At 49.5% G+C, this 25,683-nt stretch overlaps 1 protein-coding gene and 1 non-coding gene across 5 annotated transcripts in view; one reads left to right on the top strand and one right to left on the bottom strand.

Moving 5' to 3' along the window:
- The window catches only part of HPCAL1 (hippocalcin like 1), a 121,479-nt gene extending 103,308 nt beyond the window's left edge, over positions 1–18,171 (bottom strand). For 2 of the 4 annotated variants that reach the window (XM_025354125.1, XM_025354126.1), the window contains exon 1: positions 17,853–18,168. The gene's annotated coding sequence lies outside the window, so the exon portion shown is untranslated. Of the gene's footprint in view, positions 1–17,091; positions 17,335–17,852 lie in introns of those variants that run through there. The other 2 variants (XM_025354124.1, XM_025354131.1) reach the window with 2 other exon arrangements.
- Positions 18,172–25,082: 6,911 nt separating this feature from the next.
- LOC112605474 lies at positions 25,083–25,215 on the top strand. The gene has a single exon (XR_003115462.1). It is a non-coding gene; the product is annotated as a small nucleolar RNA SNORA51 (small nucleolar RNA).
- The last annotated feature ends 468 nt before the right edge of the window (positions 25,216–25,683 follow it).

Raw genomic sequence — 25,683 nt, 5'->3', positions numbered from 1 at the left:
AGCTTGGATGTCTCACCCACATCTCATGTTGAATTGTAATCCCCAGTGTTGGGGGTGAGGCCTGGTGGGAGACAATTGGATCACATAGGTGGATTTCTCATGAATGGTTTCACACCATCCCCTTGGTTCTGTCCTCGAGAAAGTGAGTTCTCACAAGATCTGATTGTTTAAAAGTGTGTGACACCTCGCATTTTTCTCTCTCTTGCTTCTGCTTTCTCCATGTGACGTGCCTTCTCCCCCATCACCTTCTGCCACTATTGTAGCTTCTCAAGGCCGCCTAGAAGCTGAGCAGATGCCAGCATCATGCTTCCTGTACAGCCTGAAGAACCGTGAGACAATTAAACCTCTTTTCTTTATAAATCACCCCATCTCAGGTATTTCTTTATAACAATGCGAGAATGGCCTAATACACTCACCCTCCTTCCATACAATACCCTCTCCCTCTTCACTAATTTATTGTTTTCCACAGTCTCATCACCTTCTAAGTATTACTATATTATACAACATAATCTACTTATTTAGTTTACTGTTGTTGCTCCCAGCTAGAAACAGAAGCCCTGAGAGGGTAGGTCTTTGGCCTAGATCATTCTCTTAGCACAGAGACTGCTACATACAGTAGGTACTATGTGAATGAATGAGTGAGTGAATGAATGAATGAATGAATGAATGAATGGGAGCTCCACCAAGGGGCCAGGTGGAGCCCACTGATGTGAGAGCACCTTTCCCTCCCCAGGGATTCTCTATCCAGGCCCACTCTCTGCTTAAATAGAGGCTCCCAAACCCAGGGTCCCTGTCCGTTCTTACACTGTTATAAAGAACTACCTGAGACTGGATAATTTATAAGGAAAAGAGGTTTAATTGGCTTATGGTTCCACAGGCTGCACAGGAAGCATGGCTAGGGAGAGCTTGGGAAACTTACAATCACAGCAGAAGGGACAGCAGGCACGTCCTACCTGGCTGGAGCAGAAGGGAGAGCAGGGGGAGGTGCTTCACACTTTCAAACAACCAGATCTCGTGAGAACTCACTCACTATCACGAGAACAGCAAAGGGGAACTCTGTCCCCCATGATCCACTCACCGCCCACCAGGCTCCTCCTCCAACACTAGAGATTACAATTCGACATGAGATTTGGGTGGGGACGCAAATCCAAACCATATCAGTCCATGTCCGTGGGGAGGCCCCAACCAAGTGGGGAGATAAGACTCATGTCTGGGAAGTGAAAGGCCAGGACTGATGCCCTGCAGACAGCCAGGCCACAGGAGCCCAGGCATCAGTGACCCAGCAGTGCCTCCGCAGGCTGCCTGAGCTAGCCCAGGAGGCTTCTTGGAGGACGCAGCCCCAAGCAAGACTGGGAGCTGCAAGGGGGACTCAGGGGGCTGCAGGAGCAAGAGGGCCTCCCAGGCAGGCGGGTTGGCAGAAAGCAAATACTCCTCTCCTTAAATGATGGCACCAAGAAGAAGATGAGCATTGTCTTTCTCCCTTAATTCAAGACCCAAACCTGCGGCAGGGAGTCAGTCCCCTGCAGCCCAGGACCTGCTCCATTTAGCAAGGCATACGTCGGGTGGGAAACGAATCCCTGAGGATTTCAGACCTTCTTGGATCATTCTCTTAGCACAGAGACTGGCACATAGTCGACACTATGTGAATTAATGAGTGAGTGAATGAATGAATGGGAGCTCCACCAAGGGGCCAGGTGAAACCCACTGATGTGAGAGCATCTTTCCCTATCCAGGGATTCTCTCTGCAGGCCTGGTCTCCGCTTAAACAGAGGCTCCCAAACACAGGGTCCCTGTATTAGTCTGCCCACCCCACCCCACCTGCCCTTCAGCCCATCATCCCCTGAAAAGGTGATCACACAACTGGCTGCTTGAGCAGAGCTGCTTGCTAAATCGATGCTCTGATTTGAACCACGCCTGGCTGCCTGTGCTTGAACAAGCATTTTTCATCTGAGAGTCCAGCTCCCAGGCTGCCCGGTACATAACAGCAAATTACTCCCCTGCCTGGCAGACAAAAAGACGGAGGAGGCTGCATGCTCCCACAGGCACGGGGGCTTGCTGCAAACATGGTCCCAGTTCCCCTGCAAGGCTCCAGGCCTCTCCTGTAGGCTGACATCTTGCAGAGGGAAAATGAAAAATACAGGTTGACTCCAGACTGGGGGATGGAAAAGTGCAGAAGGCTCAGAACTCAAATTTCCACAAGGAAAGCCCCAGGAACCCATCAAGGAAACCTGCAGTTTCAGACCCTCCCATGCCGGGGCAGCAGGAGGTGAATATGGAAAGACTGATGATGAGGACGACAACGATGTTGATGATGGTCCTTACACTGATACAGCACTTTAGAGCTTAGAAGAGGATTAATGGCAACTATTACAAGCAGCCTGCGAAACGCAGGCTGTGGGATTCCCATTTCACAGATGAGGATATAGACGCTACAAGGCCGTGTCCACAAAAGCATGGTAGTGGTCCCAGCCGACTCAAGGGCTGGCATGGAGAAGGCACGGGTGGGTGCTGTTCAAGCTTCAGGGAGGGTAGCAGGATAGGAACAGACTCCATAAAGAGGCATTTATTTTCCTTTAAAAAGGATGGTTTATTCACTACCCATTACACTGTAAGGGAGTGGGTCAGTCTCAAGACAGCAGGTCTTGGCTGCCCTTACCCTCCCAAATGGAGTTGCAAGCGCCTCCTCTCAAGTCTCTAAGCCCACGGCACTTGGGGCCTGAGGTTTGTTTTCTTATTCAGATCACAGCATCCTTTGCCACTAGAAAACCAAGACCACCCGGCCAATCACCGACTGCACATGGAGGCTGGGGTCTGTCACTTTCTCCACATCACCAATGTCCAGCGCTATCACCAACTCTACCCACACCCGTGCGCAGCCTTATCAGGCCTGTCACAAGGCCACTTGAGGACCCCATCAGTTAACAAGCATGGGCAAAACAGGCTGTCCAGCACCGGGACTGCAGTAGACCCTTGCTGACCACAAACCCACAGAAGGGAGAAAAAGAGTGGCCGCCTTTTGCTCCTGAAATAACTGCAAAGACATAACTTCTGCAGGTGTGAGCTAGGGTTGGGGAGTCTGGGGCGGGGGTGGGGGAGTAGAACCCACCTGGGGCCTACAATGGCTGCCATTGTGGGACACTCTATTTCAGTGAGTTCGAGGATGCGGGTGCTGAACTAGATGGAAGGAGAAAGATTTGTCAATATTTGACAAGTCCTAGGAAGTGCAAAGAGCTTTTTACAGCCAACCACCAAGTGACTGCCTTTAGAAATGGGGAGAGACCCAAGAATACGCATAAATAGGATTTTTTTCGTGTATGAAATTATCAGAAGCAGACTGATAAAGCAGTGCTCTCCATTCTGAAAAATGCCACTGAATAATAACGCATCAAACAAAACAGACGATGTTATCGTCTATCCAACGAGGCATATGCCCACTCGTCCCATGGGGACAACAAGAGAGGTTCCAGGCCCCGAGGTTTAGCTGTGGCTGACGGTGAATGCGAGCCAGGAACGGGTCAGCCCAGGGCCCCCTCGTGGGCTTCACGTGGTCTAGGATCACGACCCTAACACAAGCTCCGCCAGGGCAGGGCCTCCAATGGTCTTGCTCTATATTGCATCCCCAGTGCCCAGGCCAGGATTTGGCAAACCATATATAATAATTGTTGAGGCCGAGCACGGTGGTTCACACCTGTAATCCCAGCACTTTGGGAAGCCAAGGCGGGCAGATCACCTGAGGTCAGGAGTTCGAGACCAGCCTGGCCAACCTGGTGAAACCCCGTCTCTACTAAAAATACAACAATGAGCCGGGCGTGGTGGTGCGTCCCTGTACTCCCAGCTACTCAGGAGGTTGAGGCAGGAGAATTGCTCGAACTCGGGAGGTGGAGGATGCAGTGAGCTGAGATCACATCACTGTACTCTAGCCTGGGAGGCAGACTGAGACCCTGTCTTAAAAAAAAAAAAAAAAAAAAAAAAAAAGGTTGAATTATTTTAAGGGCTAATCATCATCCACCCCAAAGCAGGCATCTCTAGCTTTAAGAGATTTTGTTGGGGAAGTTGTTGTTGCTGTTTTGGACAGGGGGTCTTGATGCATGGAAGTGTTTCTGATAGGAAAAGGTAGGGTTATGTAGGATTCATAATTAAGCAAAACAAAACCAAAGACAAAATTATGTCAGAAATCGCACTGTAAATCAAGAAAAACATCTGATCTGTGTTTAGAAAAACTTAATTCACACACACTATTGCAGAAATATCACATAAAGTGAGCTGATTTCTTTTCCAGGACAACTGGGATAGATACCCAGGAAACCGCAGGGACACACCTGGTCTCCATAGCAACCTACCTGTCTCCAGTGATAGGCGAGCAGGCTTCCTGCCTCTGTGTTAAATCTTGTAATAACCCGAGGGCCCAGAGTTTGAAAAGAGCAATTTCTGAACACTGAAGCCATACTAATTTTTTTTAATGTGGTATCATAGGTAAAGATCCTGAAATTATTTACGAGACATGATAGAATTTTGCTGAAAATTACATTTTCTTCTCCAGATCATAAATATGAACAGTAGACTATAAAGATGGGATTCTTTCAATATCTAATCCAAGAAACAGCAAGCAGCTACTGAGTGAGTAGCAAAGGCAACCTCTGGTTTCTCGGATTTTACAGTGATGTGATTTGCCTGGGGAGGCAGCCCGGCCCCAGCATCCCTCTCCTTTGTTCACCCTGAAATTAATCTTTCATATTAGCCAATTTTTCTGATGGCTGGCCTCATCTTCATAACTTTCCACTACTGACTCAATATCCGGGACTCAGACAGATTAAACCTCTGAAAAGCAATGGGGAGTAACAGCCTAAGAAGCCTTTGGAGGGAAGCCATTGAAAGTCAGGAATGGCCCTCACGAGGGCTGAGGTGGCCCTGCTTACCCGCCAGCAAAGAAATATGGTCAACCCAGCGTCAACAGTCTGAGTCACAGAGAGAGAAAGAAGGATCACCGCCAGGAGTCTTCCAATTCACAGGGGCTGGAGACCAGCAGGCCCATTCTCTGGGGGTCATGAAGAACGGGCAGGGAAGGGGAGCAGAAAAAGTTATTTTCAAAAAGGGAGCTGAAACATATTAGAATGACAGAAATAGTAAGGAGAGATTATTCCTGGAAAAGCAAGGGCCGCGAAAAGCGACATCAGGGTCTGGTGGTACCAGGACATCAAACCACTTCATTAAAATACCCAAGGTTCAAACAGCAAGTGCCGAGATGGCTCCTTCCAGGTCAACAAACAAAGTGAATGCCCAAGTGTCAACAAACAAAGTGAATGCCCAAGTTCAAGAACACAAAAAAGAAAAACCATATTCTAGATAATAAACAAACTCTACACTATGCCACACTGAAATGGTGAATTTCCTGGAAGACTCTGGATGTTTTGGGTTTTTTTTTTTTGTTTTTTTGAGAGCAAGTCTCACTCTGTTGCCCAGGCTGGAGTGCAGTGGCCTGATCTCAGGTCACTGCAACCTCCACCACCTGGGTTCAAGCAATTCTCGTGTGTCAGCCTCCCGAATAGCTGGGATTATAGGCGTGAGCCACCATGCCCAGCTAATATTTGTATTTTTAGTAGAGATGGGGTTTCACCATGTTGGCCAGGCTGGTCTCGACCTCCTGACCTCAGGTGATCCGCCTGCCTCAGTCTCCCAAAGTGCTGGGATTACAGGCGTGAGCCACCTCACGTGGACTGCATGTTTTTCTTTATGTCCTAGGTAACAGATTTGCTCAGTGTTGAATTTCAACACAGCGAACACATTTTAATAAGGGATTACGCTACATTTCCATTAATTTAAATAATCACAAGTATGGAAATTATGGATTCCAGCCAGTCTGACCATAACAAGAAAGTTTGCTATGCAAATTAAGAGGGTAAACAAAGGCTGGGTATTTGGAGTTCCTCCTGGAGCCTTTTTTCTGTCTAATTGCAAAAATAATAAATGCCCACTGGTGAAAATTTAGAATGTGGCAAAACATGAAGAAGCAAGAAAGACCATGATCCCATGGACTACAACCACTGTTAACATTTGGATATATTTCCTTCCCATCTATTTTCTCTGACTTTCTTCCCCCTCCAAACATAAATGAAATGAAACTGTGTGCATAATTCTTCATCTTGCTTCCCAGCCCCACATTTGGGAGAAATGTTTAAACAGCTGATTTTCAGTCTCTTTATACCTACTATCTACCACCTACTATCCTAGTCTAATCTATCTAATATCTACTATTCTCCTACCGCCAATGTGCTAATTTCAAATAATTCTTAGCAATTCATTAAAAAAAACCAATTTGAAGCAAAATCTGGTCAGTAGTTTACATTACTATATATACTTTTGTCTGAAAATAATACAATTACTTGTGTCTATAATACTCCCTACTTCTGACTACTCTCTAATTCACAATTAGTTAAGAAGTTTGGCTGACCAGTTTCTTACGTAATCAGTACTATCACCTCCTGAGAAGAACATAAAGACATCATTATAATGAGGAAAGCAACAACTCTGGCAGTGGGTTTTCTTGCTAGAGCATCCTCTTAAGGGAACAGTAAACAGCTTCTAAATAAGGCACCCGATCTACAGCCTAAGAACCTAGCTGACTGCCAACCTTCTTCAATGTTCCCACAGTGAATATCCCACTGCGGTCACTCACCTCTGTGTCTGTCTCCCACTTACGCCATGAGTCCCTGTCTTCTTAATCTCAGCCTCCTTAATATAGGAAGTTAACAGGAAAGGTTGAATGGTGAGCTGGGTGCATGAAACCAACCCACAGAGCTCACCTCCCTAACTTCCAACCTTAATATCTTCCTGCCACCCCTGCAGCCCCACACCAATCTCTCCTAATCTATGCTCCACAAATGCGTTCCTCAATGTTATCAGTTTCTTCGGAATCATAACGCTGCCTCTTAAGATGGCAGTTGCTAAGATGCCTGCATATTATAAAAGGTTTCTTTTTTTTTCTTTTTTTTTTCTTTTTTTTTTTCCCTGAGACAGAGTCTTGCTCTGTCACCCAGGCTGGAGTGCAGTGGCGCAGATCTCTCAGCTCACTGCAACCTCTGCCTCCCGGGTTGAAGCAATTCTCCCGCCTCAGCTTCCCGAGTAGCTGGGATTACAGGCGCCTGCCACAACGCCCAGCTAATTTTTATACTTTTAGTAGAGCTGGGGTTTCACCATGTTGGCCAGGCTGGTGTTGAACTCCTGACCTCATAATTTGCCCGCCTCAGCATCCCTAAGTGCTGGAATTACAGGCGTAAGCCACCGAGCCCAGCCCAAGAGGTTTCATTTTTTTGCTGTCAATTTAGCTAGGAAAATTCTCTCTTTGCTCTATGTTGGATGTACCTATAATGCAAGTATGCATTTTTTTTTTTTTTAGATGGAGTCTCGCTCTGTCCCCCGGGCTGGAGTGCAGTGGTAGAATCTCTGCTCACTGCAAGCTCCACCTCCCGGGTTCACGCCATTCTCCTGCCTCAGCTTCCCGAGTAGCTGGGACTACAGATGCCTGCCACCATGCCCGGCTAAATTTTTTTTGTATTTTTAGTAGAGATGGGGTTTCACCGTGTTAACCAGGATGGTCTCGATCTCCTGACCTCGTGATCCACCCACCTCGGCCTCCCAAAGTGCTGGGATTACAGGCGTGAGCCACCGCGCCCGGCCTGCAAGTATGCATTTTTAAACATCTTTCCTGAATTGCAGAGCTGACAGAGGATTTAGAGGCTGTTCAACCCTAAGCCCCATTTGTCAAACAAGGGAACTGAGATCTGGAGAGGCAATGTCCCCCATGCCAAGTCAAAGCCAGACATCAGTGACGGGACGGGAGTCATTCTGCCAACCCTCAAGCCTTGTTGGCTTCCAGACCACTGTCCCACAGTTTTAACAAATGCATAAAACAAACTCTCACCAATTGACGACAAACATAGGAAACACTAGCAGTGCCCTGACCTCGCTACTCAGACCTGCAAAGCCAGCCCTCAGGCAAGGTGTTAAGATTTTAATGAAGGCAGCCGCCATCCTACAGTTAAGGAATTGCGGAGTGGTTCAGTCGCAAATCTGGGTAGACATTGTGTTCTGTTCCAGGCTCTGTGCCAGGAATGTGGAGGTCACCAAGGAGAAATCCACAGGGTCCTACCTAAAGTGGCCTACCACCCTGGGAGAGGTGGACAAGCAGTAAAGTCAGGCTCCAGTTAGAATAATTTGTCCTCCCTGGAGGGACAAAGGAGAGCTCCACAGAGCAGGTAACACTGGCTTACTCCTGGGCCTGAAGGAATATATGAGATTCTCCCAGAATCTTCTAGATCAGTGATTCTCATGGAGATCCTTTCAGAAGAATCACACTCCACCATCATCCACGTGGGTTCTCTATGCCTATACTCATCCTGTCCTGACTACCCTAATTACCAGACCAACAGTAGAAAACCCCCAAAGAACAGCTAACTCACCAGGAATGCACCATGTGAAGCATGGTCCAAAGCAGCCCAAAGGTTGAGAAGCACCATGATGTTGGTGACAGTGATGGCAATGGTGGTGATGGTGATGATCATGGGGATAGAGATGACACTAATGATGATGATGGTGGTGGTGGTGGTGATGACGATGGTGATAATGACAGCAATGATAGTGATGGTGAATAGTGATGGTGACAGTGATGATGATGGTGATGGCAATGGTGGTGATGGTGATGACAGTGATAGTGATGGGGATCGTGATGAGGATGGGAATGACAATGATGATGGTGGTGGTGGTGATGATGACGATAGTGATAATGACAGTGATGATAGTGATGGTGAATGGTGATGATGACCGTGGTGATGATGGTGATGGTGATGATGGTGGTGGTGATGGTGACGACAATGATAGTGATGATGATGGTGATGACAGTGATGACAGTGATGGTGATGGTGATGATGATGGGGATGGGGATGACAGTGATGATGATGATGATGGGGATGGAGAGTGGTGATGATGACAGTGATAATGATGGTGATGGTGATGGATATGATAGTGATGATGATGGTGATGATGAATGGTGATAACAGTGATGATGGCGATGGTGATGGTGATGGTGATGGTGGTGGTGATGGAGAAAGGTGATGATGACAGTGATAATAGATATGATAGTGATAATGATAATGGTGATAATGGTTTTGGGGAGCCAGCAACTGGCCCAGCACAAACCACAGGGGGAAGGAGCTATGGGCAACAGTGAGCCCATTACACTGCTTGGGGATCCCTGGCCCCAAAACGTGGAATTCCTTACCTGTGCTCTACATCTTCTCCCCCAACTCCCACCCCACACTGTGAAAATAATTCTCAAATGCATAACCTTTCACCTTACAATGAGTTCTGAGAATAATCGGCCAGGCCATATTGTTTTAAGATAAGGTGACAGCATATCACCAAGAACATACGCTCATAAAAGCAGCAATTCTTTATCCCTGGATGTCTTCAGAAAGAAGAGGGAAAACCAACCCCTAAGAAATAAGAATGAATTGTACCTGCCAACATTACAGCATGAAGGCAAGCAGGGCCTTAGCACCTGCCAGAAGCCTGTGTCTACCTTTACTGGCTGGGAAGAAGAAACCCAGAGAAGCCACGGCAGCCACATCTCATGTCCCACCCCTGGAGGCTAAGCCCCTGCCAGGCATCTAAGCTGTGTCACCAGCATGGGCTCCACACTGCATGACTGAAGAGTTTCTAATAAAGCACACCCCAACCACTGCCAAAAAATTGGGGGGTGGGGGGACAACCAGTTCTGCCACCCATGGCTCTGTCTCAGCCCCTGAAGCTGGGGGCTTTTCTGGACCTCCCACATCCCACACTCATTCTGCCAGGACTGTCTCTAGCCACACGCAGTAAATACGGAAAACTGCATGATGTTGAAAATGATTTTTTTCAACATAGGTGATCGATTCTGAGAGGTTCTCACTTCTCCCCAAAAATTGATTACAGGGCAGCAAATAGAAAAATGGGAATGAAAGGGAGGAGTGGGGGCTGTCATCAATTCTGCTTTCTGGAAACGTCTGCTAAATGCACAGAAAGAAGGCAGAGAGCTAAGCATTTTGCTGCCAGAGAAAAAGAGCACTGCAGTAGATACACACCACTGTACGGAACCGCGGCTCTGCGAGTATGCCCAGCAGTCCTCCTCAGGCCTGCCAGCACGAACGCTCCCAGACCCGATCCGTGCTCTGCACATACTCACAGAGGGAGGGGACCACCAGCTCTGGGCCTCGCTAAGCCTGAGGAACAACCTACAGCTCTCTCTATGCAGCCCCCACCACCAAGTTCAGGGTCTCTATAGGTGCATCAGGGACCCTGAGATGCTTCTCAGAAGGCATGAGGCTGGGACAATCCAAAATGGCAGCTCCCCAAACTCCAGGCAGTAACCAGCACTGGCTGCCTTCTGGAAGCCTCCACACACACAGCAATCACAGACTCCAGCATCAAACCCCTTGCTATGACAGCCTGGATCAAAACATGCCTCATAAGCCTGAATTTGAAAAGGAATTCTGTACTCAGTGGCAGAGGAGGCACTAGATCCAAGAATGTTTAAAGAGTTAACGGCAACCACCACCACTTATTCCACACGTGACCAGCCAGACTCACCTGGCTACTCACATCTGCGTTCCCGTCTATGTCTGAGCTGCGCCTAGAACCTCTTTCTGCACATAAGCAAACAGACTCAGAGAACATCACCAGCCAATAAACAACAGAGCAAAGACTACAATTCAAACCTCAGTGTCCCCGATCTTTCCCCCAAGGTATTTTGCAAATGAGGGTCTAATACCTTGATCCAAGAATGTCTTGGTTCTTTCCACCACAATTTCTTTCACGGTTTCTGTCCACCATGAGAGTTCTCTACAACCACGGGAGAGAATGGTCATTTGTGATCTACCTGGCGTACAATGGGTATACAATTTCTGCGTCTTGGTTTGCGCATCTGTCAAATGGCATCTCATCCTCTGCTCTCTTCCTTAAAGAATGAAAATGATCCAAGGAGAGAAATGCATCAGAAATGCATTCAAAAAACTGAAATGCACCAAGCCACCCAAGTCCGCAGTACCACTGCATTCAACACCCTCCCCCAGCCCCTTCTATTTGCCAGGAGACCTCTCCACACACACATATTGCTTGAACCATCTCTCCCTGTTCGATTGTGGACTAGGCAGGTACTGGGGCAACACTGTGTGAGCACGTGTCACACAGCACTCATGCCCTAGAAGGGGCTTCCATGGCTTCAGAAGGGATGACAAGACTCATACAGGAAAATCTGAACACCAGCTCAGGCAAGGCCATAAAAGGGCATATCATTACTACCAAAACAAGGGTGACCTCGTTTAATTCTTGATGCTTCCACTTTCTTTTTTTTTTTTTTTTTGAGACGGAGTCTTGCTCTGTCGCCCAGGCTGGAGTGCAGTGGCCGGATCTCAGCTCACTGCAAGCTCCACCTCCCGGGTTTACGCCATTCTCCTGCCTCAGCCTCCCGAGTAGCTGGGACTACAGGCGCCCGCCACGTCGCCCGGCTAGTTTTTTGTATTTTTTAGTAGAGACGGGGTTTCACCATGTTAGCCAGGATGGTCTCGATCTCCCGACCTCGTGATCCGCCCATCTCGGCCTCCCAAAGTGCTGGGATTACAGGCTTGAGCCACCGCGCCCGGCCGATGCTTCCACTTTCTGCTGATGCCCTTGGGCTACTTATTTGCTCTGGGCCTCCTCAGTTTTTTCATTTAGAAAAATGGCTTGGACTGGGCACAGTGGTTCACACCTATAATTCCAGCACTTTGAGAGACCAAGGCTGGAGGATCATTTGAGCCCAGGAGCTCAAGACCAGTGTAGGCAACATAGCAAGACCTCATCTCCACAAAATATTAAAAAATCAGCCAGGCCTGGTGGTGTGTACTTGTAGTCCTAGCTACTCAGGAGACTGTGGCAGGGGGATTGCTTGGGCCCAGGAGTTCAAGGCTGCAGTGAGCTGGGATCACACTGCTGTACTCCAGTCTGGGCAACAGAGCAAGACTCTATCTCAAAAAAAAAAAATTGTTAAGAAGCAGGGTCTCACAATATTGCCCAGGCTCAAATCCCTGGTTTCAAGCAATCCTCCCACCTCAGCACCCCCAAGTAGCTGGAACTACAGACAAGAGTCACCGTGCCTGGCTTAGAAAATAGGGTTTTGTTTTTTTGTTTTCTTTGTTTTTGTTTTGCCATTTGCCTCAAAAGTTCTTGATGAAACAAGTTAATGTATGTATGTAGCAGGGCTCACATCACCTGACACATCAATACATGCCCTGTATTTTTAATCCCAACACTCTGCTAGATACTCAGGAGTTATACAAAAGAAATGTGAGGAACACAACTTCAGCTGGTCCAGCCAACACACCTTGGGTATTCTTTAGGTGCCAGTGCTATGCCAGGTGCAAGCATGAGAGGCCAGTAAGAGAGCTCGCCATCTCGCAGGTGGATGGTCAAGCACCCAGCTCACTCCACTGATGCTGGGGGAAAGATCGATTCTAACTGGAAGACTCCAGGAAGGCCTGAATGAAACGGCCCTTGGCCCGAACTGGTAAAAACACAGGTGGAAAGAAAAGGCAAATCTAGAGACAGAGAGAAAATTTGTGGGGACTGAGGGCTTGAGGATGGGGACAGGGAATTTCCACAAAAGAGGGATCTTTCTGGGGTGATGGATATGTTCCAGAACTGGATTGTGGTGATGGCTGTGAACTCTGTAAATTTACTGAAAATCATTTAAAGTGTACACTTAGAATGGGCACACTTTATGAGAGATGAATTCTATCCTGGTAAAGCTATTAATTAAAACAAAAATGAGTAGGAGTTTAGCAGATAAGGAAGTCCGGGTGGGAGAGAAGAAAGGCATCAAACAATCCAGCCCCAACTCCAACCCCTCCGCTGTCCTCCCAACTCTCCCAGGTGTCAGCTTACAGGGTGCTTCTCCAGGGTGTCCCCTATACCAGGGTAGGAGCTCCCCTCCGTAGCACTTCAAGCCCCTTGGTGTTATGTGATAGGTCCCCCACACACAACCCCCAGCCCAAGACCTTAAACTCTGCACAGATAGGGAGGATGCCTGGGCCCAACCTTCTCAGACCCCAGCTTGGCACAAGGCACACAGTAGGTATCAGAAGCACTTACCGTGTAAGAGAATAAACCTTGGCGAGGTTGGGGAGGCAGAAGAGAGTGGGATGATGAAATCTGTGTTTTAAACCGTGAAGTGCTACCTGCATGGCTGGAGTGAAGGAACTGGAAGCATGCTCTGGGCCAAGGGTAGATAAGGCTCTGCTGTACAGGAAGAGTGGGTATGAGCCCTCAAAGAGGGCTGACCCGATTAGACGGCAAAGTGAAGATGGGGAAAGAGCTCCAAAACTCTCCAGAGATTTCTAGCTGTAACAAATGAGTAGATGAGACGTGTTGACCATAATAGGTAGGAGACACAGCTTCAGCAAGGGAGATGTGTCCTCGGCTCTGCTTTGATGTGGAATAGCTCAGAGCCCACACCCAGAGTTGGGTCTGCAGCTCAGGGGGACAGCTCAGGTGTATATCTGTATCGCCTGCAAATGCACAGATGTGGGCACAGGTGAGTTCAGCCAGTGCACCTGGGCAGGTGGAAGGAACTATCCTCTAGAGATGCACTTAATATCATGCCTGCCTAAGGGGAGACGTCACTTGCCTAAGGGGACACAGAGCAAGGAAAGATTTAAGCTAGGACAAGAGAGTACTGAGGCGAAACCTGGGAAGACTTCCAAGAGGAGAACCACGCAACACTCAAAAGCCTTCCTCTTTTTTTCAGGGTCACAGCAAACTTATCCATGCAGTACATATTTAATAATCCTGAGTTTTATTAGCCAAGGGTCAGAGACCCATCCCTTGCTGAAGAAGACTTCTTGTCTCATGCCACAGGTGGGCTAAGGCACCTCCACCCCCAGGCTCCTGGCTTCCTGCCAACTTGGGTAGTACCTCAAGTACCAAAAAGGTCCAAAGACCCAGAAAACCCAGCTGCGGGATTAGCAAGTATTCAGGGTGCACTTGCTTATTAAGGTAAAGGCACACAGTCCCAAGAAGTCATCTTTCCTGCCCTGCTGCTGGCAGAGGAGGGTAGCAACAGGAAGAGAGTAGAGGTCTCTGGGAAGGACTTCTCTAGTTCGTCATGCCTCCAATGTGAAGCTTTGCCTCTGAAATTCAGTTTTACTTGAAACGACATGGCCAAGGTAGGGCTCTTTAAAGGATTTACTGTGCTTTTTCAGATGATTAAAAAAAAAATCTTGAGACTTGCACCCCGTTCATCAGCACCTAAGAAATGTTCCACCTGTCAAACTGTATTGATTACCTGAAGTCATATTACAGTCTGCACCACTGGATTCCAACCATTTTTTATTCTTTGTAGAAAGTGATTTGAAGAAACCTTTTTTCCACAGGGTAACGGGCACCAAAAGAGCCCCTAAGCGCATGCTGCTGTCTCCATAAACAGCCACCCTCTGTCATTCCCAGATTAGAAACTCAATCTAACGGGAAAAGAACAAGAGCTCCATGACATTCACAGATGTGCAGCTTTACCTGAGGACATAAGAACGACACAGAAACCCACTGCTACTATAGGAGAGCAGGGAGCCCCAACGTAGAGCATGATGAAAATCTACACGTGTCTGCTCATCCTAACTCCAAACATGCCTCCCCCAACCCCCAGCACAATGACATCAGGTGCTGACAAATTAACAGAATACACATAATCCTCCATCAATCCTGGGCTGGCAACTCATCAGTTGAGTGCATTATCCCACAATGAACAAGCATGGTTTAGGGCTTGCTGGAATGCAAAATTTTAGTACAAACCTAACCCCAATCTACATAAAAATTCAGCTGCCAAGTAGCTTAATCTTCAGTGCCAAATAAACTCTGGGGCCCCCTGTTAGTACCCTGGATTATCACTGGTTCATGAGTGAGCGTGGTACTCTACCACCTAAGAGTAGCAAAAAGGATCTCAGAACAAGTGTCGCCGGGAGACAACTGCTCTGACGCACACTCAGCAGGGCACGCACTGTATCCGCGCTGCAGTCCTTGGAACTGTGCTTGCAGAGCCCTGAAGGTAGGGGGTGTGAGCACCAGCTCTTCAACAGGAGAAACAGCTCCAGGGTGAAATGGTGCTAGGTGAGTATGCGGCTCATGGCTGGGGTGCATGCACCAAGGGAAGTCCCGTCCTTGTCCTTCCATAGACGGCACTTCTAATTCTGCACAGTACTGTGGCCAGAAAGGGGATGGAGTGTGTCCACATTCTTGTATTTCACTTAGAATCTATCTCTAGGAGGGCTTGCTGGAAAAAAATGGGTCATTGGCTGGAGTTTGGGCAAATCTCTGTTCTTCTGGGGTTTTGACTTGTTCTGGTTTCTCCACAGGTCAAAAGTCCTTCCATTTATTGGATTCCAAAGACAAAGTCTCCCAAATTGTTATCACACATTGACATTTATGTTCCACCTTAAAAACAGCATAAAAGTGGAACGCAGAGGGAGCAGGCAAGGCTAGAACGTGGCACCGTGGCACCACATCCCACCACAAGGGAGAGGCAGGGCCCCAGGGCCTTCCCTTTGCCACATTATCCAATAAAACCTCAAGAGCTCAGTAATTACAGGCGCTTTCAAAAGTGAAACAGAAATAGATCTAAGGCCAAAACACTGGCTTGCTTGAGACAAAGGGCTGGCTTTAACTAGAAAAAAACGAAAACAAAACAAAACAAAAACCTGGGTTTTGGTCTGTCTTCTGAGCTGAGAAAGCCAGACTGATTTTTTTTTTAATATTAGTATGGAATCTGATTACGAGGAAAGACTAGGATTCACACCAAAAGCCCTTTTCTCCTGTAGGATATAAAATCAATTCATGAAACAGAAAACAGGGTGCATTCTAAGTGTGCTCCTGTCACCAAGTCAGGATGAAAAATGAGAAAATGAGCTAATCGCAACCCCCTGGCCTGCCATGGCTAGGATTGCAGGGCTTCAGTCCCGGCCGAGGGAAACCAAAGGAACCGGACCAGGTTTCTGTTCCTGGCTCCTAAGAGCCCGCAAAGCAGTCCGCCTCTCTGGGAACACCACCACGTAGCACCTGACACTTGGGAAGCGCATCCATACCAAAGGCCGCCCATGCCGCCCCCTCCTCAGCCCAGTCTCATGCTGGCGCTCCATTTTGATTGCCTCCTGCACTGGCGAGATCTGTGGCTCCCTTGGTTAAAGGCGATTTTTTTTTTTTTTCCAGAGAGAAAGACACTAGGGCGATGAAGGGAAAGAATATCGCTCGCTCTGGCCGAGGGCACCCGGCCCCGAGAGCTGGCCTTGCTGCGTCCAGCCAGCGCCGAGCCGCCAGGACTCTCCAGAGAGTGACTCGTGGTATGAGCTGGGTGCTCGTTCACTGCGGTTCAATTTTACGAATAGCAGGTTTCAAAAGTAAACGTTTAAATTAAGGTGTGGGACTAGAAGGAGGGTTCCCACGTGGGCCCCGGGCATGAGGCTGGCTGCAAGGGAGCAGGGATGGCAGGGGCTGGGGCTGGGGGTTGTCTAATGCCAAGGCCCGCAGCTGGACTTGGCGTCCTGGCAAACATCCTCCTCTGGTGGAATTGGGGTCAGCCGGGAGGAAAGGGGTGGCCTTTGGCGGCCAGGATACCCCGGGAGCCCGAGAACTGCGTGTGCAGGAAGCGCCAATTTCACGCCGTGGCTCTCGGACTCCACGGGCTGAGCTGCATCCTCCCGGACTAGGCACTTGTTGAACCAAAGGTCTCTCAACTCCGCAATCGCTGTCTCCCGGCCAGGAGAGGGACCCCCACACTCCCGCGGGAGCCTGGGGGCTGGGGCAGGGTCGGCGCCCGCGGCGCTCTCGGGCATTCGCGGAGCCGGCGCCGCCCAGGAGGTGCGGCAAGAGGCAGCGCAGCTGGCAGCTAAACTTTCTCGAATGTCGGTGCTTCGCGGTTAAGTTAGGGCCAGGGAGACGCACAAACACGCCCGGGGGAAATGCAAGGCCCCACCCACGATAAAGGAAAAAAAAAAGGTTTTAAACAGGAGACACTAATCCAATGAACACAGCACCTACTGTGTGCCGGGCATTGGGCCAAGAGCTGTCTTCAGTGCGTTCTCATTTCACCTGTCACCACAGCCCCCGAGGGAGGAGCTGTCCTCATTTGAAAGAGAAGCAAACCGCGACCAGGGAAGGTGGCGCGTCTGGCCCAGGTCGCAGTGCGGGTCACGGGGAGGCCAAAGCTCTCCTCGTCGCCCCATGGCCCTGGGAGGAACGAGCGGATCGCCTCGGCGTGGGCCCCCACCCTTGGCAGAAGCTCACAGGCGACCCACGTGGGCCGCACGGACCTGTCCCCCTGAGAGGCTGGCCCAGCTTGCCTGCAAGGCCCGCGCTTGCCCCGTCGGATCCCAGCTGTCCTCGAGGCTCCTAAGCTAAGCATTGCGCCGACCAGCAGGGACAGGGGGCTCTGCACATGGGGCTGCACCGCCCACGCCCACCCGGCCACCCCGCTCTGCGCACAGCTGCTCACACACTACACCCGCCAGGCACCGCTCCCCACCAGCAACTGCCCCAACACACAATTCCACAAACGCAGTCCAAAATGTGCACACCTAAGGCACACACGGATGCCCACGAGTACACGCTATTCGAAAGACACACAACGGTCCGCCGTCACCCACGACTCCACCGCGCAGAGAAACGCTGGCACCCCCGGACACACACGCGCGCGCACAAACATACACGCAAAGAGCCGGATCGCAGCGCTCGCCGGTGCACACGCCGGGCGCACACGCCCGGTGCACACGCCAGCAGCCCGCAGCCCGCCCCTTCCCTACCTGCTCCGGCTCAGGACGCGGTCTGCCGGCTTCCCGAGTCCAAGTTCGGCGCCGGCGGCGGCCGCAGCCGGCCCGGGCCGCTGCCCGGAACGAGCGCGCCGAGGCGGGGAGGAGTGACTAGGAGCGCGGGCCTCTGTGCGCCCGCAGCTGCTGCGCCGGCCCTGCGCTCATCGCCGCCCAGAAAGACAAAAGGAAGCCGGCAGCCAGGGAGGGAGCAAGGTGGAGGCGCCCGCCAGTGCGCCCGTCCGCTGCCCGCCGCCGCAGCTGCCCGCCTGCCAGCTCCGGGAAGGAAGGGACGCGAAGGCGGGACCCGGAGGCGGGGGCCGGGGCGGGGCGCGCGGCCGGAGGCGGGCGCTCAAGTTTCCTGCGGCCCCGCCCCCTCCGGGCCCCGCCCCCTCCACGCCCCCTGCCGGACCTTCTGCGTCCGGCTCGGCCCTCGCAGCCGCTGCCCCTCGCTGCTCCTCGGCCCTCGTGGCCCAACCCAGGCCCTGCCGGGTCCCAGCCCCCAGTGGCTTTCGGGACAGGGGCGGAGCTGGGCACCGGTTCTGTTCCCCTAACCCTTGGCCTCTGGCCTGCGGGTATAGGAGAGGCCGAGAGGCGGCGCCCGGGAGGGGCCAGTCCTGCGCCCGCGCCCCCCGCCCCCACCCCGCAGGAAGTGGCCCGGGCGGCCTAGGAAGAAGAAGAGCAGAGTCGCCTCGGCCCCGCACCCCCAGCCCCAGCCCCAGCCCCAGCCCCAGCCCCGCGTGCAGCTCGCACCCCTTCCCATGCCTGTACGGGGGAGAGCCCCGAGCCTGGAGTGGGAAACCTGGCTCCGGCTCTGGTTACCTCCAGTGACTCCCCAGGCCGTTTAGGCAACTCCATTGGGCTGCCTCAGCCTCGGTTTCCCCGCCTAACCACGGAAGGGAGCAGAGGCGGGCTTCCTGAGTTCCTCCCTTCCAGACATCTGTGGTCTTCGGGCTCCACGCAGGAGAGGCGCCGGACTGGCATCTCCTGCCCAGGGTCGGCGCCTCCTGGCTCTCGGGGAGGGGGGCATCCTCCATCCCCTGCACCGGCCTCAGAGGAACCAGGGACAGAGCACCCCCATCCCCACCAGGAGCTCCGGAAAAACGGCTTCAGAAGAGCAAATATACACACACACCCACCTCCCGCCCCAAACATCCCCGAAGAAAGGTAACCACAGAAACAGCCAGAAATCTGGAGCTGGGCGATCGTATGAGCCTGAGACAAAACTGTCTTTCCGGCGTCTCTAGGGGAGAGCTCGAATCCCTCCTTCCACTCCTCCTCCACGGAAAACAGAGTGAACTTCTGCTACAGAGGCCGCCAGAGCAACGTGCAAGAGCAGCTTTGAGGGGGGCGGGCGCAGGGCCTTGCAGGGAAGGGGGACTGAGCCTAGACCCCTCCTTCTTCCTTGGTTCTGAAGGCAGAAAGACAAAGCTAGACCTGGAGGAAGTTCCCCACCCCGTGGGCCCTGCAGTGAGGATTACATGAAGGCATGTGGGCGGTGGGACCCAATGCACCGACTGATGCAGGCGGCCTGGTACCTGCAGATGCCATGCCTCCTTCTTAACCAAGGCCACTCTATCTCCCCGTGAAGTATCCAGGCAGAAGGCCGGTGGGGTTACAGGTGAGAAGTCGTCGGTGGGGTCCAGGAGCCAGGCCTGGGGCCGCACACATCACTTCCACCCACATCCATGGGCCAGGTAGTCACACAGCCCCACCAGGATGCAAGGGGCTCTGGGAGCTCTGGTCTTCCTGAGTGTTTCAGAAGTAAACAAAGCCAGTTTGATGAACACGTAGCAACATCCTTGCCACAGAAACTGAGCACATTTCTCCCAAGCACAGACACAGGGCAAAGGGGCACAGGACGGGAGGTGCATGGCAGACACAGGCAGGAGGTGGGGTTGAGGTGGAAAAGTTCAGGGAGGGCTCAAAAACTGACAAAGGCCGGTTTCTGAAACCCCACCCACTCATTGGTTCCTCCACACTTGGCCCATGCTGTTCCTCTCCCCTGTGACTTTCCCGTCTTCCCCCTCCAACCTGTCACCCATCCATCCTTCAAAACTTAGGTCAGTCAGCTCTCACCTAGCCCTCAGCGGCTTAGCCCGCAGGTGCTTCCTCTGTTTCTGAACGTCTAGAGAAACACATTAACCGCAGACCTCTTACTCCAGGAGTGTCTCTCTCAGATGAGACACAAGATGGTCCCTTCCCTTGCGTCCCTCCTGTTCCTTCAAGAGGAGGACTGTCTACCCACCCTGAAGCTTCATGGAGAGAGAGCACACCGTTGTTATTCAATATGTAGTTTTGAATTTAATTAACTAGAGCGAAGAAGAAAGCAAATTGAGGTAAGATGTTGTATAATTTCCTGGGGCTAATGTAACAAGCACCTCCAACTGGGCAGCTTAAACAACAGAAATGTGTTGTTTCACAGCTCTGGAGGCTGGAAGTCCAAGATCAAAGTGTTGGAAAGGCTGGCCCCTTCAGAGAGATGTGGGGGGCAGTCTGTTTCATGTCTGTCTCTTAGCTTCTGGTAACCTCATGCATTCCTTGGCTTATGGACGGCCATGTGCGCTCCCTGTGAATTCACATCTTCTCTGTATACCTGTCTCTTTTCCCTTTTCATAAGGACACAGTCATTATTGGATTAGGGCACACCCTAATGACCTCATCTTAACTTGAGCATCTGCACAGACCCAATTTCCAAATAAGGTCACATTCACAGGTACCAAGGGTTAGAAGTTCAGCATCAGTTCAACCCGTAACAGGTGTCATGCTAGGTAAACAATTTGTTTTTCATATGATGTCTGTAAACAAGACAGAAGTAATTCTGATTGTTCTTAATATCTGACTTAGTTTTATGACAATTTTTTCTAACTTTTATTACGATAATATGCACATAACATAACATTTATCATCTTAATCCTTCTAAAACGAACAGCTCAGTGGTATTAAATACATGATGTGCAACCAGCACTACCATCCATCTCCAGAACTCTTCATCTTGTAAAACTAAAACTCTATACCCATTAAATAACGACTACCTCTCTAATACTTCATATAAGTGGAATCATGCAGTATTTTCTTTTCGCAACAGGATTATTTCACTTAGCATAATGTCCTCAAGGTTCATCTATGATGTAGTATATGTCCAAATTTCCTTCCTTTTTAAGGCTGAGTAATATTCCCTTGTGTGTGTATACCACATTTTGTTTATCTACCCGTTTGTCAAGAAATCACTGGGTTGTGTCCACATTTTAGCAATTATGAATAATGCTGTGATGAACATGGGTACGCAAATATCGTTTCAAGATCCTACTTTCAGTTCTTTTGGGTATATACCCAGAAGTGGAATTGCTGGATTATGTGGTAATTCTATTTTTAACTTTTTGAAAAAGCATCATAATATTTTCCACAGTGTCTGTACCATTTTACATTCCGCCAAACAGTGCACAGGGTTCCAGTTTCTTCACATCCTCACCGCCAGTGGTTGTTGTTTTTGATAGTAGCCATCCTTATGAGTGTGAGCTGGTGTCTCATTGTGGTTTTAATTGACATTTCCCAAATGATTAGTGATATAAACATCTTTTCATGTGTTTTTGGAGAAATGTCTTGTCAAGTCCTTTGTCCATTTTTTAATTTTTTTTTCGTGTTTTTGTTGTTGAGCGTTAGAGAGTTCTCTCTATATTCTGTATATTAATCTCTTATCAAATATATGATTTTCAAACATTTTCTTCCATTGTATGGGTTGAGTTTTTACTGTGTTGATTTTGCCTTTTTTTTTTTTTTTTTAAACAGAGTCTTGCTCTGTCGCCTAGGCTGAAGTACAGTTGCACGATCTTGGCTCACTGCAACCTCCGGCCTCCCAGGTTCAAGCGATTCTCCTACCTCAGCCCCCCAAGAAGCTGGAACCACAGGCGTGTGCCACCAGGTCTGGCTAATTTTTGTATTTTTGGTAGAGACAGAGTTTCACCATGTTGGCCAGGCTGACCTCGAACTCCAGACCTCAAATGATCTGCCCACCGCAGCCTCCCAAAGTGCTAGGATTACAAGCGTGAGACACTGCACCAGCCTGATTTTGCCTTTTGATACACAAAATTTTTATGAAATCCAATTTGTCTATTTTTCTTTGTTGTCTGTATCTTTAATGTCATATCCAAGAAATCACTGCCAAATCCAACATTGTGGAGATTTTGCTCCAAGTTTTCTTCTAAAAATTGTATAGTTTTAGGTTACTTTTAGGTCTTTGATCTATTTTGAGTTAATTTTTGTATATGGTGTTAGGTAAGGGTCCAGCTTCATTCTTTTGCATGTAGATATCCAGTTTTCCCAGCACCCTTTGTTGAAAAAGCTGTCCTTTTGCCATTAAGTGGTCATGGCACCCTTGCCAAAAATCATTTGGCCATATATTCAAGGATTTACTTCTGGGTTCTCTATTCTATTCCATTGATCTGTATGTCCAGCTTTATTCCAGTGCCACACTGTTTTGATTACTGTAGCTTTACAGTAAGTTTTGAAATCAGAAAGTGTGAGTCCTCCAGCTTTGTTCTTTTTCAAGATTGTTTTGGCTATTCAGGGCCCCTTGAGATTCCATATGAATTTTAGGATGGGTTTTTCTATTTCTGCAAAAAATGTCATTGGGATTTGGACTTTATTGTTTCTGAAGTACCTTTACTTATACTGGCTCCAACATTCTAAAGATTATTTCCATATTTTACAGATGAGGAGAGCTATACTTGGAAAAATGAAATGTCCAAGGCCACATATTAGAATCAGTAACAGCCAGGTTTAACAGCCAGATTCAGTGTCATTGTGCTGGGCCCACACAGGCTCTGAAAGAAATACTATTTTTTTTTTGAAATATATACTCAAGTAGCACTTTAATACTTGAGTATATATCCACCAGGGATAATCTTGCAAATAACATTGTTCCAGCTCACAAACTCCTGCCCCAGAATGTTTGAGGAAGTGGAGGCTAGCTTGTTTCTAGGTCCTCTTTTGATTCTGTTCCCCAGTTTCATTTGTAATTACAGAGTGGAGAAATGTAGCTACTGGGAATAGCATGGGTGACGCTAACTTAGGGTAGAGGCAGCATCTCTGGCCACCCACCCTTCCCCTGACCCCAGAAGCTCACAGGCAGAGGAAATGCCCGGATAACTCCCCAGCAGCAGCTGCAGCAGGAAACCAAAGCCGTGCCTGGAAAGGGGAGAGTTGGAAATTTACTGTGACCTGTCAGCCAGCAGAATCACTGGATCCTGCCTCAAATCTGTAGATGGACCAGAGCTGGGAAAATTGGATCATTAGGTCATCTTGTTTATCCCTGAGGCATGCTGTTTTGTAACCACTCCTGATACAGATACTGTGGCCCATGGCTCATCCAGGAAGTGTGACTCAGAGGCAGGTTCCAATGCCCCCCAACCCCCGCCCTTTCCCCTTCTTCCTTGCAAGCTCAAGATAAACTAAAATATCCCCTCCCCTGCTGTGGACCACCACCACCCCAATTGCTTTGTTGTAGCCCTAACCTCTAATGTAACTGTATTTGGAGATAGGGCTTTTAGGAGGTATTTAAGGTTAAAGGAGTTGTAAGTCATAGGATTGGTGGTCTTAGAAAGGAAGAGGGAGAGATCTTTCTTTCTCTCCATGCATCAAGGAAAGGCCATGCAAGAACACAGCACAAAGGTGACTGTCTACAAGCCAGAAAGCGGGCCCTTACCAGAAAAGGAATCAGCCAGCAGCGCCTTGACCTTGAACTTCCAGCCTCTGAAACTCTGAGAAATAACTCTGTTGTTGAAGCCACCCAGTCTGTGGTATTTCATCATGGCAGTCTAAGCATAAGACAGGAAACGTGCCCTGGTACTTTTTCTTCTGTTTCCCCTTCCGTCTGCCCTCTGCACCTCTCTAATCTCAAGGCTGGGGTCCTGGGACACTGCCCGGCAGGACAAAGGGCATTAAGGACCTGGTTTTGTTTCTTGAGCAGTGCCTTACCCTCTTGCCCTGCTTCCCTGACCCCTCTGCCTGACCGTGGCTGCTGGGGAACAGGGCGGGGTATGGGCCAGAGCAGGACTTGCCAGGGGAGGGCTCCGGAACTGCACTGTCCACTCACCAACCAGCCTTTGGAGGTACCCAGGAAAATGAACAGGACTCCAAGTCAGATAACCCTGGACTCCCAGGCTCTTCTGTAAAGTAGACAGCTTGACCTACGACCTACCTCTTGGGGTGGTTGAGAGCCTTAAATGAGCTAACATTGGATGCTCTCAAAAAAAAAAAAAAAAAAACTCAACGCCTGTAACCCCACCACTTTGGGAGGCCGAGGCAGGTGGATCGCTTGAGCCCAGGAGTTCGAGACAAGCCTGGGCAACATAGTGAAGCCCCATCTCTACTAAAATTACAGAAATTAGCCAAGCCTGGTGGTGGATGCCTGTAGTCCCAGCCACTTGGGAGGCTGGGGTGGGAGAATGGCTTGAGCCCAGGAGATGGAGGTTGCTGTGAGTCCAGATCATGCCACTGCACTCCAGCCTGTGTGACAGAGCCAGACCTTGTCTCAAAAAAACCAAAAAAACAGGTGCTTTCCTCCTCCCCCACTCGCTCTTCCCTCCTCCTCATTAGCAAACTTAAAGCATTCCCTTTAGCAACCCTGATCGGGCCTCAATCCAGGGTCCCAATTTTCTAATCTGTAAAATGTGCATATGAATCATGTCTCGCTTGGATTAAAAAAGGCAATATGTGCAAAGGGCCTCTGGCGAGGTAGCTCCTCAAGAAGTGATGGGCATGTTACTTCATTGTCATGTCCTCACCCTCATCATCATCCTCCTGCTGACTGACCGCTCTGCCCACACACATAAAGAAAGCCATCGCAGCCATCAGTCAGAGCCCACTGGTGCTGGCCCAGCCCAACGTACGCTATCGGCATCACCTGAGAAAACACCCAACATCTCTGAGTTCCTTTTCCTCCTGAGGGCTGTCTCTCAGATGACCCAAGGGAGGGAGGCCAAGGCACCAAGGAATGGGAAATGGCTTTGTAAAATGTGAAATGTGCTCCCGAACTACACTACACATCTTCAAGTAGTGTCAGAGGCATTTGAACCAGAGCGACTCCATCTTGAGTAGGGGCTGGATAAAATACGGCTGAGACCTGCTGAACTGCATTCCCCAGCGGTTAGGCATTCACCGGATGAGATAGGAGGTTGGCACATGGTACAGTTCACAAAGACCTTGCTGATAAAACGGGTTGCAGTAGGCCTCTTGGTACTTACCCACAGGCTGTATTCTTACAGTGGCTATAGAGAAAGAGGAGGTAGAGTAAACCTACCCCATATACACCTCAGCCCAGGCCCTGCACCTGGTCTGTATTGTGAATGAGGGGACATATAAAAGAAAAAAATAAATAAATAATAAAACAAGTTGCAGTAAAGAAGCTGGCCAAAACCCACCAAAACCAAGATGGCAACAAGAGTGACCTCTGGTCATCCTCACTGCTCATTGTATGCTAATTATAATGTGTTAGCCTGGTAAAAGACACTCGCACTAGTGCTATGACAGTTTACAAATGCCATGGCAACATCAGGAAGTTACCCTATATGGTCTATAAGGGAGAAGAGCTCTGAGTTCTGGGAGTTGCCCTTGCCTTTCCTGAGAAGCTCATGAATAATCCACCCCTTGTTTAGCATATAATCAAGAAATAACTATAAGTATAATCCGTTGAGCAACCCATGCCCCTGCTCTGCCTATGGAGTAGCCATTCTTTATTCCTTTCCTTTCCTAATAAACTTGCTTTCACTTTACTCTGTGGGCTCACCCTCAATTCCTTCTCGTGCGAGGTCCAAGAACCAGCTCTTAG

The sequence above is a fragment of the Theropithecus gelada genome, chromosome 13, assembly GCF_003255815.1.
Source record: "Theropithecus gelada isolate Dixy chromosome 13, Tgel_1.0, whole genome shotgun sequence".
NCBI lineage: Eukaryota > Metazoa > Chordata > Mammalia > Primates > Cercopithecidae > Theropithecus > Theropithecus gelada.
The sequence above is the reverse complement of the archived record's forward strand: the minus strand, read 5'-3'. Positions and strand labels throughout refer to the sequence as shown.